Genomic DNA, 18297 nt, shown 5'->3' with positions numbered 1-18297 from the left:
GCCATTCTCTCTCCAACTCCCCCACACCAGACTCAGAACATGCTCTCCGAAAGGAAACCTTTCCAGTGGTTCAGAATCTCCAGTCCAGTGAACAGTGATGTCACCACCTTCAACACCTCTAGGGTTCGTGATTTCACACTCCCTGATATCAGAGAGCTCCCCATACCCTGGGGCCATGGTTTGGACTGCCCTGGTCATGACTCGATCTCAAGAGTCCTCCCTGCCCAACTGCAAGCAAAGCCTGTCATTCAGCCTGACGTCAGTGTGGAAACCAGTCAAGGTAAAATCAGAAGTCTGTGGAGTTCAAACTCTGAAACTCTGCACCCCACCTGTGCCATTCATCCCTGTTAAGAAACCAGGCATGAGTACAGAAGTGAAATCAAAATAATGGAACTGTCATAAATCTGTTAAATATAGGAGAATGCTGAAAACGCTCAGCAGTCAGGTAGCATCTGTAGAGGGAGAAACAGAATTAATGCTTCACGTGGATAGCCTTCCATCAGAACATAAAGGAAGAACAGAATAACAGTTTTATAACAATGGTAAAGCCAGTGAAAAGTGGGGCCTCGGGATAGAGGGAATTATGGGAAAGGTCAGTGATTTATGGAGGAAAGGCATGATTCATTGATAAAAGGGATGATGGTGCAAGACGAATGAGACAATTAAAGGAACAGAGGATGGGCCCAGAGGAGGTGTAAATGGTTACAGCTTAATAACAGAGTGGGGAGGGGAACATGGAAACTGTGGCAAGTAGAAACATGTTCCATTCGCCCAGAAAAGTGTCAGAGAATTGTGGCTAAACTCCAGGGATGTGGACAGGCCTACCAGCTGTGTACCAGTAGGTGATCCCCATCTCAAGCACAAGCGCACATCCACTACATTCCCAATGACTCTTGGATGATAGCCTCCATTACCTGCACAGGCCGTCCGAGAAAGTGGAAGCGATGGTCATAATCTGAAGTTTTCAATTTCCTATTGAGCCTAACAAACAATATAAGGTCTACTTCGACAGAAAACAGTGCTGTTCCTGAGTGAACTTCAGTGGAAGCGTGGAAGAGGTCGGGGATAGAGAGACCAGAGTGGTAGAGGGATGTAGAATTAAAGTGACAAGCGAGTGGATGCACAGGGTCATGCATGCAGACAGATTGGGGAAGTCCAACAACAACAACAAAAAAACTCGATCTGAATTTGTTCCTCTCCCAATGTCCAGGAGACATCATTGTGTGCAGTGAGTGTAGCTACTATTTTGTAAGAAGTACAAGCAGATCCCTGTTTCCTCTGGAAGGAGAGTTTGGGCCTTGGAGTGTGGGAGGCAAATAGTCAGAGTGTAGTTTCATAATGGTTTCATAATGGGTGGGGGACGGTAGGGGAGCAGAATATAGCATGGCAGGTGGGCATAACTGGATGTGGCAGAATGTTGGAGGATTGTGAGTTGAATATGGAGGCTGATACGTTGGAAGATGAGGACAAGGGGAACTTTATCGTGGTCCTTGCACGGAGGGCAGGGGGTGAAGGGATGGACATGGTCAAGGGCCCTGCTAAATGCAGTGGAGTGAACCATCAGCTGAGGAAAAATTATGACTTTTCAGATGCGCTTGTGTGGAAGATGGTATCTTTGGAACAGATGGAACTGAGCTGGATAAACTCGGAGAATGGAATCGCACATTTCCAAGATGTGGGGTCGGAGGCACGATAATTAATGTAGATGTGGGGGTCAGTGGGATGACAGTAGATATGGGTGAACAGCCAGTCCTCTGGAATGGACGTGTAGAAGTAGAGGAAGGGGCAGGAAATGCTAGAGATGGACCTTGTGAAGACGAGGGAGTGTTGGAAATTGGAAGCAAGGTTGATGGAAGTTTCCAGTTCAAGGCAACAGAAGGAAACAAGCACAGTAATCGAAGTAGCAGGAAAAATAATGTTAAGAAGAGGACCTCGGTAGGATTGGAACAAAGAATGGCCCATTTACCATACAAAAACGCAGCATAGCTAAGAATAAAACTGGTTCCATAGCGACATCAGTTAAGTATGGAATATCCCAATGTTTACACTGGAGGTCCATAGACGTACACTTTACACACATGATTGTGGGTATACCTACCCCAAATGCTCTGCAGCGGTTCAAGAAGGCAGCTCATCACCACCTTCTCACGGGCAATTAGGGATGGGCAATAAATGCTGGCCTGGCCAGCGACACCCACATCCCATGAATGAATAAAAAAAGAGTGCTCCAATGACTATACACAGATTAAGAAATGTCATTATAAAGTGGATTAGATGACTGTTATACTTCTGCAGTCCTGCTGTTAAACTATCAGTAAGCAGTTAACATCTGTTTCTGTTGGACCAGTTCATTGGGAGATTGAGAAATACAAATATAATTCAATTTCTAACCGTATCACAAAATTTCAGCAAAAATTATCACCATTAGAATACATTACATTCGTAAAATACAGAGGAAACTCCAAGGAATGGAGAGATCAGTCACCCAAAGCAATTATTCTGCAACAGAACCGGGATTGTGCAATCATACTCTGTACAAAACTACACTGATAGATGCTCCCAATAATACATGACTACTGGAGTCAGGTATTCCACTCCGGTTCGTGACCCACATTGTGTACAAAACTGCAATGACAGAGGATCTCGGTAGTGCATGGCAACTAGGATCCCATTAGTGACCTACATTTGATTTTACACTAAGTGATGCTCCCACTAATACCTTCAGTCAGTGAGTTGCTTTCACTTTTGTCTAATTCAACATTACACGATATTCCACTGTGTGTAATAATGTGGTTATGCAGAGACCTTGTCAGTTACAGACAGAGCTTTATTTTTGGTTGAGAAAATGGAATACCACCGAAGAGATAATTCAGGATATTTGAAGTAAAAAAAATGTTGATGTAGATCGGGTGTCTCTGTATCACACACCACTAGATCAGGTTGGAACATTATCAGTCACAGCGTGAAACCAGAGACCAGCTCATGCACAGATCTGCATAACATCAATGGTTATAGTCACTTACCAGGAACACCAATAACAGCAAGCAATAGGTAGTATATGTTCTCGATACTGTAAGAAGTCCCAATCCTGTTCCCTGTGATGTGATCTGTCTGAAGGTACTGCAGGCAATCTCTCTGGATTGAACTCTGAGGCGATACATTCCCAGAGCGTGTAATATATACGCTGTGGAATCTCCACGGGGATAGAGAGGATGGCACATTTTTCAAAGTATGTGTTTTTAAAATAAACAAACAGATTACGACATTGAGTTCAATCTGCATTCTGATAGAATCTGTTTATTTCCGAGATTCTTTTGGAAAAATCCAAAGACTGGACAATTCTGAATACATTAATTAAATAATGTAAACTTGAAGCTGTTTTCTCCCAACAAAGAGGTTTTTCATTCAACCACCAATCAATCCCATCTCTCGATCTCATGTTTTTTTTTCCAGTGATGTCCTTCAGCTGATTCTTTTGTGAAGAGTAGATTTCAGTCATCGTCCATCTGGGCCTTGAGCTTCAGCCTCTCAATGTAAAGCACGGAGAACTGGGACTGCGGGCAACAAAACTCCAGGGGGTCTCTCACTGTGAAGAGTCTTCAGCTTTTCCGGGGGAGGGAATAGAGAAGAGTAGAGGTCGGACAAGGGCAGGTTTAACCAGAGGGCTGGATTCACTGCCCCACAACATGTTTGACCAATTAGACTGAATACATCAACAAGAGAAGGCCAATCAGTGCATCGAACCAGCAATGGAGGATTGCAGTCAGCCCCTCGACCCTGTTATACAAGAACTGGAGGAGGCCCATTCAGCCCCTCGAGCCAGTAACACAGGGACAGGAGTAGGCCCATTGAGCCCCTCTCGACCCTGTTTCACAGGAAAAGGAGGCCATTCAACCCCTTCTCGGGACTGCTACGCGGGAACAGGAGGAGACCCATTCAGCCCCTCGAGCCTGTCACTCAGGAACAGAAGGAGGCTATTCATACCCCACGTGTCTTTTACACAGGAAGAGGAGGAGGCCATTCAGCCTACTGGAGCCTATTACATAGAAGCAAGAGGAAGCCCATTCAGTTCTTTGCGCCTTTTACACAGGCACTGGAGAAGGCCTATCAACCCCTCGAATCCGTACCACAATAGAAGGATAAAGCCATTCAGCCCTCAATCCCGTTACACCGGAGCAGGCACATGCCCATTCAGCACCTACCCATCTGACCCCCCCCCCCCCCCGGGTGTTTCATACAGGAGGAAGAGGAGGACCATTCAGCCCGCTCGGGCATATTGTACAGGAATAGCATTCGGCCATTCAGCCCCTCGAATCTGTTACACAGAAACAGGAGGAGGTAATTCAGCCCTTCGAGCATGGTCTGTCCTTGGACGGAAGATATGGGGAAACAGGAAATTAGGTAGTCTAGATGCGACAGAAGTCATCACAGCGGGAGTAAGGGTAATGGAATTTTCCCTCCTCGTGAACGAATGTACAGCACCTCAGTATGATGTCTCATCCACAAAGCCGCACATTCAACAATGCAACATTCCCTCAATACTGTCCGACAAACCAGACAGCGCTCCCTCAGTACTGACCCTCCGACAGTGCAGCGCTCACTCAGAAGTGACCCTCTGACAGTGCAGCGCTCCCTCAGTACTGCTCCTCTGCAAGGCACTGTCCCTCAGTACTGATCCACTGATAGGGCACACTCCCTCATTACTGACCTTTCGACACTGCAGCGCTCCCGCAAAAATTACACACACGCCGCCCGCACCCCCCCCCCCCACCCCCACAAACCACAGGGGAGTAATCCCTCAGTACTGACCCCGAAGCGAACAGCACACCCTCAGTACTGACACTCCGGAGGCGAGGTTGATGAGTAATCTTATATTTCTAAGCGTTCAAGTCAATTCGACTGCAGCAGGCGTCATTCAGCCTGTCACAGCAGGTCTGCTCAGGACACATTGCCGGAACAGAGCACTGGAAGTTTTGACCAGATTTCAGAATTTCCAAAAACGCAGGAGGCAACATGATGCAGGAATTCTTCAGCGACAGGAGACAATAGGAATCTGCCAGCTTTCGAATGCAGGATTTCTTTTCAACATACAGACTTCTTTTGCAAAAAGAGTTCTTTTTCTCTAGTTTCCAGGCAGGGCAGGTCTAATTAACAAATTCCTGCTCTTTGTCCAACTCACTTTTAAAATTTCAAAGTGAAAGCAAAAAGCCTTCCTGGGTTGATCACGTAATCAGACACTGTGTTTCCTCTGCCATTCAAAGTGTTGCTTTGAGGAGGTCAAAACCCCTGACTGGCTTGCTGAAACCGTTTGTTTTTCATACTCTTGCATACAAAGTCAACGTCCAAAAATTCCAGCTATTTGCAGGTGCCCAAGTCAACTGAAAATCCTTTTTTTCAGCTTTTTATAAACACACAGAATTGAAAGATATTCATACAAAAATAAAATCTCTTGGAGCAACTGTAAAAAGTTAAGGCTCCAGCTCTGATCCCGCAGAACTCCACTAGTTACATCTTTCCAACCCATTGTTTCCCATTCAATAATGAATCTTCCATCCGTGCCAATATGTTACTCCCCTGTACCATGAGATTTTATTTTCAGCAATAATCTTTGATGTAGCGTCTTATCAAATGCCTTCTGGAAATCTAAGTGCAATGCATCCACAGTTTACCATTTACCCTTAGCACGTGTTACTTCTTCAAAGAACTCCAATATATTTGTTAAACAAGGTTTCTCTTTTACAAAACCATGTTGACTCTGCCTGACTGCCTTGAATTTGTCTCAGTGTCCTGCTATAATGCATTTAATATTAGCTTCTTACATGTTCCCTATGTCAGATGTGAAGCTAACTAGACTACCGTTTTCTGCTTTCGTCTCCCTCTATCTTGAATAAAGGAGTTAAATTCGCTATTTTCCAATCTAATTTAGACAATTTTAGAAAATTAAAATCAATGCATCAACTATATAACATCATTTTTGCAATTTAATTCAACATTCGCCGAATCTAGGGAACATCTTCTGGACCCTAAGATGTTGTCGATCAGGTCCAGGGGACTTATCAACCCGCATCTCCAACAATTTGTTCAATATCGCTTCCCTGGTGATTACATTTGTCTCGATTTCCGCGCTCCATTCCATTTTCTGATTTATTGCTATTTCTGAAATGCTACTTGTATCCTCCATAAGATCCTTTATATCTTCTATAAGACTGATACAAAATACCAGTTCAATTCATCTGCCATCTCCTTATTTTCACTTATTAATTCATCAGACTCAGTTTCTATTGTTCCAACGCTCACTTTAACTCTTTCCTTCAAAACAAAACTATATAATCTGTTTTTATATATCTAGCCAGCTTTCTCAAATACTCTAAATTTCCCCTCCTATCTTTTCTTCATTTGTTTTAGATTGTGTCCAATCTTCTGACCTCTTATACATCTTTGTGCAATCTTAAACTTTTGCTGTAAGTTGTATGCTATCTTTTTTAGGTAATCACAGATGGTGGGCCCTCCCATTGGAATGTTTATTTTTTGTCGAATATATCTATTCTGTGTATTCTGGAATATTCCCTCAATGTCTGGCATAGCACCTCTATAGACCTATCCCGTAACCTAATTTACCAGTTGCCTTCAGCTATGTCTTCTTTCATGCCCTTATAATTTCCCTTATTTAAGTTTAAAATGCGAGACTTGGACCCATTCTTCGCTCATTCAAGCTGAATGTAAACTTCAATCATATTATGATCCCTGCTACCTAGGGGCGCCTTTACTGTGAGGCCATAAATTAATCTAATCTCGTTGCACAATACCAGGTCTGGTATTGCCGGCTCTCTGATCAGCTACAGAGCCGGCTTTTCCAAAAAACTATCCTGAAAACATTCGATGAACTCTTCAGCTATACAACGTTTGCCATCTGATTTTTCCAGTCGATAAGCACATTAAAAATCCCCATGATTATTACTGTAACTTTCTGTCATGTTCCCATTATTTCTTCCGTTATATTCTGTTCTACCATGTGGTACTGTTAGGGAGCCTGTACGCACTCTCACAAGTGACGTCTTCCATTTATCATTTCTCATCTCCAGCCAACCCACTTCTATATCCTGGGTTCTTGAACTTATTTCACCCCTGTTTAATGTGCTAATGCCATCATTAATAAACAGAGCCACAGCTCCACCTTCTCCTAGCCTCCTGTCCGTCCAAAATGACATGTACTCTTCAATATCCAGGTGGCAATCGATGTCAGGCAGGAGACATGTCTGGAAAGGTTAGCAGATCATGCTTATTTACATCTATTTGTGCTATCAGTACATCTGTGCATTTTCAAATGCTGCCTGCACACAAAAACTGGACCTTTCGTTTTGTCCTTTTGCTATTTTGCAACGTCTAGACTTGACAACTGATTTATTCTGAGATTTTTACTCTCTGCCCCTTCTGCCACCAAATATATATCTTTTCTCATCGTAATACCTTTCTCTCATGCATTGCCCCACCCTGGTCACGTCAGAGGTCCGCTACGTTATCAGGAATCATCTTCTTTTTAACGAGGGCGTGACATCTACAACCCTCCAGTCCATTGTCATCCTGCCCATATTCAAAGAACAAAGAACAAAGAACAAAGAACAAAGAACAAAGAACAAAGAACAGAGAACAAAGAACAAAGAACAAAGAACAAAGAACAGTACAGCATAGGAACAGGCGATACAGCCGCCCAAGCCTGCGCCGATCTTGATGCCTGACAAAACTAAAACCTTCAGCACTTCTGGGGACCATATCCCTCTATTCCCATCCTATTCATGTATTTGTCAAGATGCCTCTTAAACGTCGCCATCGTGCCTGCTTCCACCACCTTGCCCGGCAGCAAGTTCCACCCTCTGTGTAAAGAACTTGCCTCGCACATCCCCTCTAAACTCTGCCCCTCGCACCTTAAACCTATGTGCCCTAGTAACTGACTCTTCCACCCTGGGAAAAAGCTTCTGACTATCCACTCTGTCCTTGCCGCTCATAAATTCGTAAACCTCTATTATGTCGCCCCTCCACCTCCGTCGTTCCAGTGAAAATAATACGAGTTTTTCCAACCTCTTCTCAAAGCTAATGACCTCCAGACCAGGCAACATCCTGGTAAACTTCTTCTGTTACCTCTCCAAAGCCTCCACGTCCTTCTGGTAGTGTGGCCGAAATAAAGGTCTGTACAGCTGCAGCATGACTTGCCAATTTTTATGCTCTATGCCCCGACCGATGAAGGCAAGCATGCTGTATGCCTTCTTGACTACCTTATCCACCTGCGTTGCCACTTTCAGTGACCTGTGGACCTGTCCGCCCAGATCTCTCTGCCTGTCAATACTCCTCAGGGTTCCGCCATTTACTGTATACTTCCCACCTGCATGGGACCTTCCAAAATGCATTACCTCACATTTGTCCGGAATACATTCCAGCTGCCATTTCTCCACGCAAGTCTCCCATCAATCTATATCCTGCTGGATCCTCTGACAATCCTCATCACTATCCGCAACTCCACCAACCTTTGTGTCATCCGCAAATGGACTAATCAGACCAGCTACATTTTCCTCCAAATCATTTACATATACTACAAACAGCACTGATCTCTGCAGCACGCCACTAGTCGCATCCCTCCATTCAGAAAATCACGCTTCCATTGCTACCCTCTGTCTTCTATGACCGAGCCAGTTCTGTATCCATCTTGCCAGCTCACCTCTGATCCCGTGTGACTTCACCTTTTGTACCAGTCTACCATGAGGGACCTTGTCAAATGCTTTACTTAAGTCCATACATATATAACATCGACTGCCCTTCCTTCAGAATTCATCTTGGTCACTTCCTCAAGAAACTCAATCAAAGTAGTGAGCCACGACCTCCCCTTCACAACACTGTGCTGCCTTTCGCCATTAAGTTCGTTTTTTTCCAAATGGGAGTAAATCCTGTCCCGAAGAATCCTCTCTAATAATTTCCCTTCCACTGACATAAGGCTCATCGGCCTATACTTTCCTGGATTATCCTTGCGACTCTTCTTAAACAAAGGAACAACATTGGCTATTCTCCTGCAGCCAATGAGGATGCAAAGATTTCTGTCAAGGCCCCAAAACATTTCTTCCTCTTGCCTCCATCAGTATTCACTCTTAGACGGGCAAGGTTGAACAACCTGCCACCTGATCTTGTGTGGAGGTAAATTCCTTCTTCTGAAGACTTGAACGCATGTGAGAGCAGAAGGAGAAGAAGATCCCAAACAGTGTTGGTGCGAGGACACAGCCCTGTTTCACGCCACTCAGGATAGGAAAGGGGTCTGATGAGGCGTCGCTCTGCTGAATTGTGCCTTTCATATTGATAGGTACTTAGTAGCTTTGATGGACATCCAAACTTTTCTAGTAGATTGAAGAGACCACGTCTGTTTTGTTGAGGTCAATGAAAGCAACGTAGAGTGGCATCTTTTGTTCATGGCATTTCTCCTGTAGCTGGCGAAGGGGGGAACAGCATGTCAATGGTTGATTTCTGCTCGAAAGCCGCACTGTGCCTCAGGGTAGACACGCTCAGCCAGCTTCAGGAGCCTGTTTGAAGTGACTCGAGTGAAGACTTTCCCCACTATGCGGAGCAGGGAGATTCCATGGTAGTTGTTGCAGTCACCGGGGTCGCGCTTGTTCTTACAGAGTGTGATGATATTGGTATCGCGTGTGGTTTCTTTCGATGATTTCACTAATTTAACAATGAGATTGAGAGGGTATTTCACCGCCTTCTTCAGCTCCTGTCTGAATTTAGTCTGGGTCACAGTGTAAATGCATGTGTTACTGCAGGAACTGAGAAGCTGCAGCATCTTTGATGTGCGATCTGTGGTAAAGAGAGGGTCAGTTACGGAGGAATAATACTGAATATCTACAATTCGCCCATAGATGTAAGACAGAACCTGGGTCACCCAAAACAGTATAAAACTGTCAGATATACGGAAGAGTAAAATAATTGATTTCCTGCGATTCTCCATCTCTGGATCCTTGTGATTCATTCCATTGCTGTGGCGCCGGAATCCCCTGCGGACTTTACTGAGAATGAAATCTGTCTGATAGTAAGAACATTGTGCAGCAAGAGCAGAAAGATCGGGAGACAAGGTGCTAAAATGAGGTCAAACAATTGAAATGCCCCCCCCCCCCCCATATGGGGGAAGTATAGAAGCTCTGTTTAAAATGACAACCCATGGGAACATATCAATAATGTAATGTTGCTCCCGTGTAAAGTACCAGGGGAGGGACTGTAAACAGCCCAACACACTTAGTGTTCCTACAACCACAGCCGCCGTTTTCTCGCTGCAATATTTTGTTTTAGCTTCTCACAACAAATGGCCTCAAATCGATCAAAGGTGAAAGTGACTGTGAGCTAGACAGAAATGACTGTGGATGCAGAACGCAGAACTTTAATGAGAGAACCTTAATGAGCGACCTTAAGTCTCAGGAATGAATATGGCAAATAAATTAAAACAATCCAGTTCAATATGGGACAAGTGATAACGGCCAGGAAATCAGACCGCACTTTCCTCGGGATAGGATCACAAACGCTACCAGGTTAACTGGAACAGAGAGAAAAGGAAGCAGAGAGATTACTGATCAGATCTGGAGACAAAGCAGCAGTTTGACAGGATCTGGGCTGAAATTTCCAGCTTTGTTGCTGCATCGAGCAGTGAAAACTGATTCATTGACCCGGGCAGTGCTTTGTCACAGTGAAATGTTTGAACACACAATTATTAATAATGAATTGGGAATTTGATACAGAAAGTGAATAAAGTCAGCACCGGATCTACTGGAAGTGCTGAGTGAGGATGCACTGCCAGTGGGGAAAGGAGAAGGGGTTTTACAGAGTGGAATCCAATGGGTTAATTGGGAATTTGTCTCCAGACTGTTGTTTGGGGAGGTTTCGGGAGAGCGGGATGTGCAGCATGTATTGTTGCTCTGGTTTCTTTGAACCGACAGGGACTGTTAACAAATGTGAAAAGTCTGAAAACTACAGCGTTGAGTTTGACTATCAGCCATGATATAGAATAGCGGAGCATGCTCGAAGGGCTGAATGTCATCCTCCTGCTCCTATGTTCCTGTATTCCTATGAGGTTGCACGAGGCAGCTGGAGGTGGAGCCAGTGAGTGAGATTGGAAGGGAGAAAAGTAAAGGACATGTTGGAGCAGAAGGGGAGACTGGAGCAGATGGTTTGGGAAAGTGGTAAACTGAAGCAATAGATGAGGAGACTGAGGATTCAATACAGTGAGAGGAGAGACTGAGATTCACAGGGAGAGACTGCAGCAGGGTGTTGGACGAAATCTAATCTATCGATCCCAGTAATACAACTCAATTAAGACAGTCAAACAATAATCCCTGTGGTTATTGGTGTTGGAGAACAATTCATTGTTTGTACAATATAGTCAATATATTTAGTTTGTACAGGCAATTAAATATAAATGTAAATATATTTCTGATATCAGCCTCGCTCTTTATTGAATTCAGCAGTCACAGAGATTTTAAAGTGCAGTATTTAAAAAATGAATTACCACCAGTGAAGAACTGATTCTATTCTGCTTATTCAGTCCCTCAGTAAGGATTAGGAACTTTCTACAAAACAAAGTGAGCACCTGACAGAAATCAACACAGAGGATCAAATCCAAAAGGAAAATGAACACAATCTGACAACAGACAATTTCAACTCCCAGTTTCTCTCACTAATTGTTCTGGACATTCCAGCACTTTATGATTGCTGAAGTGTATTCCCATGGCAGAGGCCCCTGCAATAAATATTATCCGAATAGCCAATAACACATAATTCTATCTCGCAATGAAATGTTTTCAAGGCACCATGGGACTCAGCTAACGAACTTCACTCCATTCCTTATAAGGGCTGAATCGCACAGATACAGACAGAAAAAGGCTCATTCAGTGGAATTTCTCTCATTAAGCAGCCTCTAGCAGATGTCCTTGTCGAATGCTGACAAAGATACCAGCCTTTAACAAGGTTAAGATAAGATGCTATGTCTACATAAGACCCAAGGACGGTAGATAAGGGGTTTGGAAGACATGATGAGTTCATGAGTAACCCCCTAGCTGTCCATGTGCTGGTCACGCAGTCCCCCAATGGCGAGTAACCAATTTCATTGGTTCCAGTGATCAATGCATGTAATCTATAATCGCTACGATTGGACTGTGTCCAGCCAGAATGGGCTGAGCAACTGTTTGAAACTGTATAAATATTGATGATATTCCTTTGTTTGGTGGAGAGGAACCTGGATTGCCCAGTGACCTGCTCCCCGCCAGCGTTAATCAATAAAGTGTCTGACGTTTGGAGCAGACTCGAGTGTCGAATGATTCTTTCAGCTTATTTCCCGTTAACAATGATAGTGAATTATTCACACTGCTGATTCTTTCTCGTTCTTTTTACTCCTGCTTACCTCTTTCCCTCGGTTTCATTCTCCCTCCTCCTTTTCTCCTTCCCTATCTCTCTGGAGCACTCACACCCTGCAGACTGTTACTTGATGCTACTTTTCACACACAGTTTAATCCTAATGATCTGCGCCTGTGTTCTGTTCACCTGCCCCATAATCAATGATTCTATTCTCAGAGGCAGTTTGTTCAATGGTGAAACCTCTGTGAATAATTTAATGTATCTACAGAACACCCAAGTCTCCACTTGTTCACCTGCACTCTGCACTTCATCTACAATACATGGAATAAAGAGGAGTGAAAGCTTCTTCCAGACAGACCTCACAAACATTAAAATACCATCTCCTGGAATTACAAAGTAATTCGTTAAATGTGGGATAGTTTAATTAAAAAAACAGCAACATCAGTGCTGCAGTTGATAATCTGCAGAAAATTGGAAAGACTCTTGTTTCCAACTGATAAGAATGTGAACCGTCAAAACATCACATCAATACTTTTTATTTAGCAATGTAGGCCAGTGAAAGTGAAGGGTCCAAAGTGAAGCAGAGAACGAGATATGAATGTGTCAGCAGCAAACTCAGTTCAGTAGCTAGACATCTGAAGCCGCGTCAGACACACACAGAATGAAATAATATTTGATAACAGTGATAACCAATAAATGCATTGATATCCCAGTTAAACTGAATCGTGTTCTTGGGAGGGAGGACATTGTGCTGTCCCCTTGTAACATTGAGACCGTGAGATGTCTCATTATCAATCACAGAAAAAAAATCCTACAAACATTCCAGGACTGGTTAGATTCACATCATGAAACTGTTGAAAGCTCCTGATGGTCTGATTCTTGATCGTAACCGAGATGCTTGATTTGAATACTCTCAGTACACAGAATACTCCAGTAACAACGCCATAGTGACAGAAAACAATACCATTAAAGACAGAGGGGCAGCACAGTGGTGCATTGGTTAGCACCGCAGCCTCACAGCTCCAGCGACCCGGGTTCAGTTCCGCATGTGTGGAGTTTGGAAGTTCTCCCTGTGTCTGCGTGGGTTTCCTCCAGGTGCTCCGGTTTCCTCCCACATGCCAAAGACTTGCAGGTTGAAAGGTTAATTGGCCATTATAAATTGCCTCTAGTATAGGTAGGTGGTAGGGAAATATAGGGACAGGTGGGGATGTGGTAGGGGTATGGAATTGGTGTAGGATTAGTATAAGTGGGTGGTTGATTGTCGGTACAGACTCGGTGGGCCGAAGGGCCTGTTTCAGTGCTGTATCGCTAAACTAAACTAAACATAATACAGTTCAAGAATGGAAGAGTAGACAGTGAGGAGATACCATCAGTAAATTGCTGGAAAATAACAGGCGGTTCTGTAACACATGCAGTGAGAAATAATACCGAGTACAGCAGCACAATCAACATTGATTTACACCATTAACAGCTGAGATACTGGCTTACCAGGAACTCCAATTGCTGCAAGTACAGGATAATAAATGCGTTCTATCTGATACATTACTGGATATCCCATTTCTGTGAGAAGCAGAGTCTTCTGTTAGCCTGGAAACCACAGCTCCAGCAGGCACTCTGAGCTGATCCATTCCAATGGGTCCTGATTTATACAGGCGATAAGTCTCCAATGACACTCTTATCCCCCTGATCATTGCTATTAGTTACACTCACCTGAGCAAACACATTTCATCAGCAGCTTTGACTCTGATGTAAATAATGTGGTGGATAAAACACAATCATTTCAACGTCAATGACATTTTCTTCGTAAGATCTCTCTCGGGAATAAACCTGAAATCTGTACTCATACTAGATGGATTGCAATTTTGAGTGGTGTCATTTACATTTTCCATATTATTGTATTGACCTTGTTCATTCCTGGCGTGTGTGTCCTTAATGTAACTGATCTGTCTGCAGTATACACTGAATCCAGGGACAATACCAATCCCGTTTCACTCTGTTCCTGCCTTTTCAAAGTTCTAATGTGAACTCTGAGACTCTGATTCAGGACGATGTTCTGGCTTATAGCCTAGAAACTACTGTGGGTGATATTCTGGGACTGACACTGTCCACGTCCATTGGGGAGGCAGTTTCAGAGTGATAATATCATTAGGCAAGTAATCCAGTGGCCCAACTAATTTTCTGGGTAAAGGGCTTCAAGTCCCACCATAACAGCTGCATAAAATAGAGGGAGCTCATCCTTTCTGTATAAACTGGAGATGGTGAGAGAGAGTGACGCAGACAGAGTCATGGACAGAGGTGGAGAAAGAGGGAGAGGGAGGCAGAGAGATAGCAGAGAGAGAGGGAGAGGCGGAGAGAAAAAAGTGAGAGAGAGAGATGGTGAGAGATGGATAGAGACAGACATGAGAGGCAGAGACAGAGAGAGGATGAGACAAGTTGTAACAATCAGTAACAATTCTCATGATCTGCCCAGTGCTGCATTGGGAGTTTATTTTGGGTGTTTTCGGGGTGAGTGCTGGATCAGTGTTTGATATTTTCAAACTGCAGTGACCTTCCCAACAAGGCAGGTATAGAATGCAACAACAGGGAGGTTATGCTGGAACTGTATAACTCAGTGGTTAGGACCCATCTTGAGTAATATGTGCAGTTCTGATCACCTCATTACAGAAAGGATGTAATTGCACTAGAGAGGGTACAGAGCAGATTTACGAGGATGTTGCCAGCACTGGAAAAATGCAGTAATGTGGAAAGATTGGATAGGCTGGGGTTGTTTTCCTTGGGACAGGGAAGGCGAAGGGGAGATCTGATTGAAATGTACAAAATTCTGAGAGGCCTGGATAGAGTGGAGGTGAAGGGTCTATTCACCTGAACAGTGAGGTCATTTATGTGAGAGCATCGCCTTAAAGTGATTGCGAGAAAAATCTGCGGGAAATTAAGAAAATCTTTTTCGCACAGAGGGTGGTGATGGTCTGGAACTGACTGCCTGAAAGGGTAGTTGAGGAAGAGACCCTCAACGCATTCAAAATGAGTCTGGATATGAAGCTCAAGTGCCATATGCTGTAGGGCTATGGACAAAATGCTGGAATGTGGGATTAGAATAGGTAGTTCGTTTTTTGGCTGGCACGGACACAATGAGCCAAGTGGCCACTTTCTGTGCTTTAAATGTTCTATGATTCTACGGGGAAGAGTTACTGGTTCTAAATTAAACAAGGAACGGCTGAAAGCAATGTTGTCCAAGGGGAGAGATGGAAGAGAGAGATGAAAAGAGAGAGAGGGCGAGATGGTGTGAGAGAGACGCAGACAGAGCCATGGACAGAGGCGGAGAAAGAGAGTGGGGGAGAGAAAGAGGGAGAGACATAGAGAGAGGGAGAACGAGGGAATCGCAGAGAGTAAGGCAGAGAACACTGGTCCAGCACAGGTCAGATGTACACCGTCCCAACGGTATAGCCCCCATTTTCACCAGTACTGGTGCCAGTGCCTCACAAACCGAAATCCACTTCTACAACACCAGTCTTTGAGCCACAGATTCATTTCTCTAATTTTATTTGATCTACTACAATTTCCACGTGGCTCATTGCGGCTCTGCTTCTTAATTTGGTGCCCAGCTCCACAGACTGACTTTTTTAACCTCTTTCCTTTTCCTCCCTATGTCATTGGTATCTACATGGACCAGGAAGGCTGGATCTTCCCCATCCCACTGAAAGTTTCTCTCTAGCCCTAAGCAGATGTCCCTAACCCTGGCACCAGGTAGGCAACAGAGTCTTCTGGACTTCCCCTGTTTGCTGCAGAGAACAGTGTCATTCTCCCTCACTATACTCTCTCCTACTACCACTACTTTCTTTTTCTCTCCCCCCACTTGAACGGTTTCCTGTGCCATGGTACCACAGTCAGTCTGTTCATCAACACTATCGCCCTCACTCTTGTCCATACAAGCTGCAAGAACCTCAAACGTGTTGCTCAATTGCAAGGGCTGAACCTCTTCCACTCCCACCTTCTCAATACCATTACCTGCCTGATTTGCAGTCACAGCCTCCTGACCCTGACCAGTGACCAAAACAAACGACCCTATCCTAAGGGGTGTGACTACCTTCTGGAGCAAAGTGTTCAGGTAACTTTCCCCCTCCCTGATGCATCATAGTATCTACAGCTCCGGCTCAAGCTCAACTACTCTGAGCCGAGGCTCCTGAAGCCAAAGACACTTACTACAGACATGGTTGCCATGGATTGCCGTGTCATCCAGGAGCTTCCACATACTACATCCCTGACACATCACCTTTCCTGCCATCATTATTGTGTTAATTTTAATTTATGTTTTCTTAATTAATTTATAGTTCCCGTCCTTACCAAACTCCCTTCTTCACACTCAGTGTTATCCAGCACTACTCAGTGCAGACCAGGAAGATTCCAGATTCAATTTACTTTCTGTGCTATGTTAGTTAATCTCAGCTGCCATGGTGGTGGGATTGCCACTATTGGCCTCAACTACTCTTTAATTAGGGAGAGCAAAATGATCATGGCCTTTGCTCCTGATTGTTATCCAGTGACATCCATGTGTGTCTATGACACGAGTTTGGGTTCAGTTGGGATGGTGATCTCTCTCTTGCTTCCCCCCTCTGCTCTCGGTGCGGTCAGTTAGGCTGCGAGCATTCACTGTCCTGGCTCAAACGCAAATGGCTGCTTTGGAGAAGTGCCTCAAAGCTACAGGTGCATGAAACCGTGCCACAGAAGGAGTCAACATTTTCTTTGAGTGGAGGGAGGAAACTGGGCAGGAACGGAAGAAAAAATAATCTATTATCAAAGTGTTGCACCAGATTTCTTCTACTTTTGAAAATGACTTCCCTGCATTAGAAGTTTGTATTACAATTAAAAGTCACCTTCATGTTACCGGTACAGGTAGAATAATCGTGATAAACAGCTGGAATCATGTTGGGATTGCCCGCCTCCTCGCTCCCCCTCCACCCCCAGCCCAACCCACCCTTAACCCACCACCAAGCGCTTGCTGCTCTCCATCCCCACATGGCTCCGCTAAAGGTAACGCACCTCCAGTTTTCTTGGAATCATACAGCGCAGGAAGAGGCCATTCGGTCCATCGGAGCACTGACAGATGTTTGAGAGAAATAGCCAGTTTGTCTCACTCCCTGTTCTTTCCCCGTAGCGCTGCAGATTTTTCCTTTTCAAGTGCACAGCCAATTCCCCTTTAAACATAATGACTGAATCGTCTCCCGCCAACCATGGACAGTCGATTCCAGATCATAACTTGCAACATTTATTCAAAAAATTCTCTTTCTCCTTCATCCCCACTGCATCCCGCCTCCCACCACCCCAGATTTGTTGCCAATTCACTTAAATCTGTGCCATCTGTTTCCCATCATTATTTACTCCATCAAAACCCACCAAAGGAGAACAATCCTGACCTCTCCTGTCAAACTACTTTGTAAGATATTTAAATTGACACACTAAAATGCTAGATACTCCAATACATATTTATGTCTCTGCGGCAACAGAGGTAATTTCCACTCAACCCCTCATGTTTGCTTTTGGCAATTGTATGAAAACTCTTGGTAGCATTGAATGTCATTATCTAGTGAAACGTAGAGTTCTCTAACTGAACATTGGCACAGGAGCTCTGTCAAATGCTCTGTCAAAGTGATGAAAGGTGAAATATTCCCCCAACTTTACAACATATAACTGTTCAAGTATACTTCATTTCTTTGCGACAAATGTTTATATTTAAATGCAATAAGCTTTAGTCCTGCACATTGTGCAAGTGACTTCACAATGGTCTGGCTATGACAACATAAACCAGTAACCATGTCAACACAGTTTAAACCTAAGGATTGCTGATATGTGCCTTCATATCATCTGGAGTCAACGTATGGAACCATCGTAGACTTCACTGCTGCTTTATTTAAGCGTCCA

Source organism: Heterodontus francisci, unplaced genomic scaffold (genome assembly GCF_036365525.1).
Source record: "Heterodontus francisci isolate sHetFra1 unplaced genomic scaffold, sHetFra1.hap1 HAP1_SCAFFOLD_92, whole genome shotgun sequence".
Lineage (NCBI taxonomy): Eukaryota > Metazoa > Chordata > Chondrichthyes > Heterodontiformes > Heterodontidae > Heterodontus > Heterodontus francisci.
The sequence above is the reverse complement of the archived record's forward strand: the minus strand, read 5'-3'. Positions refer to the sequence as shown.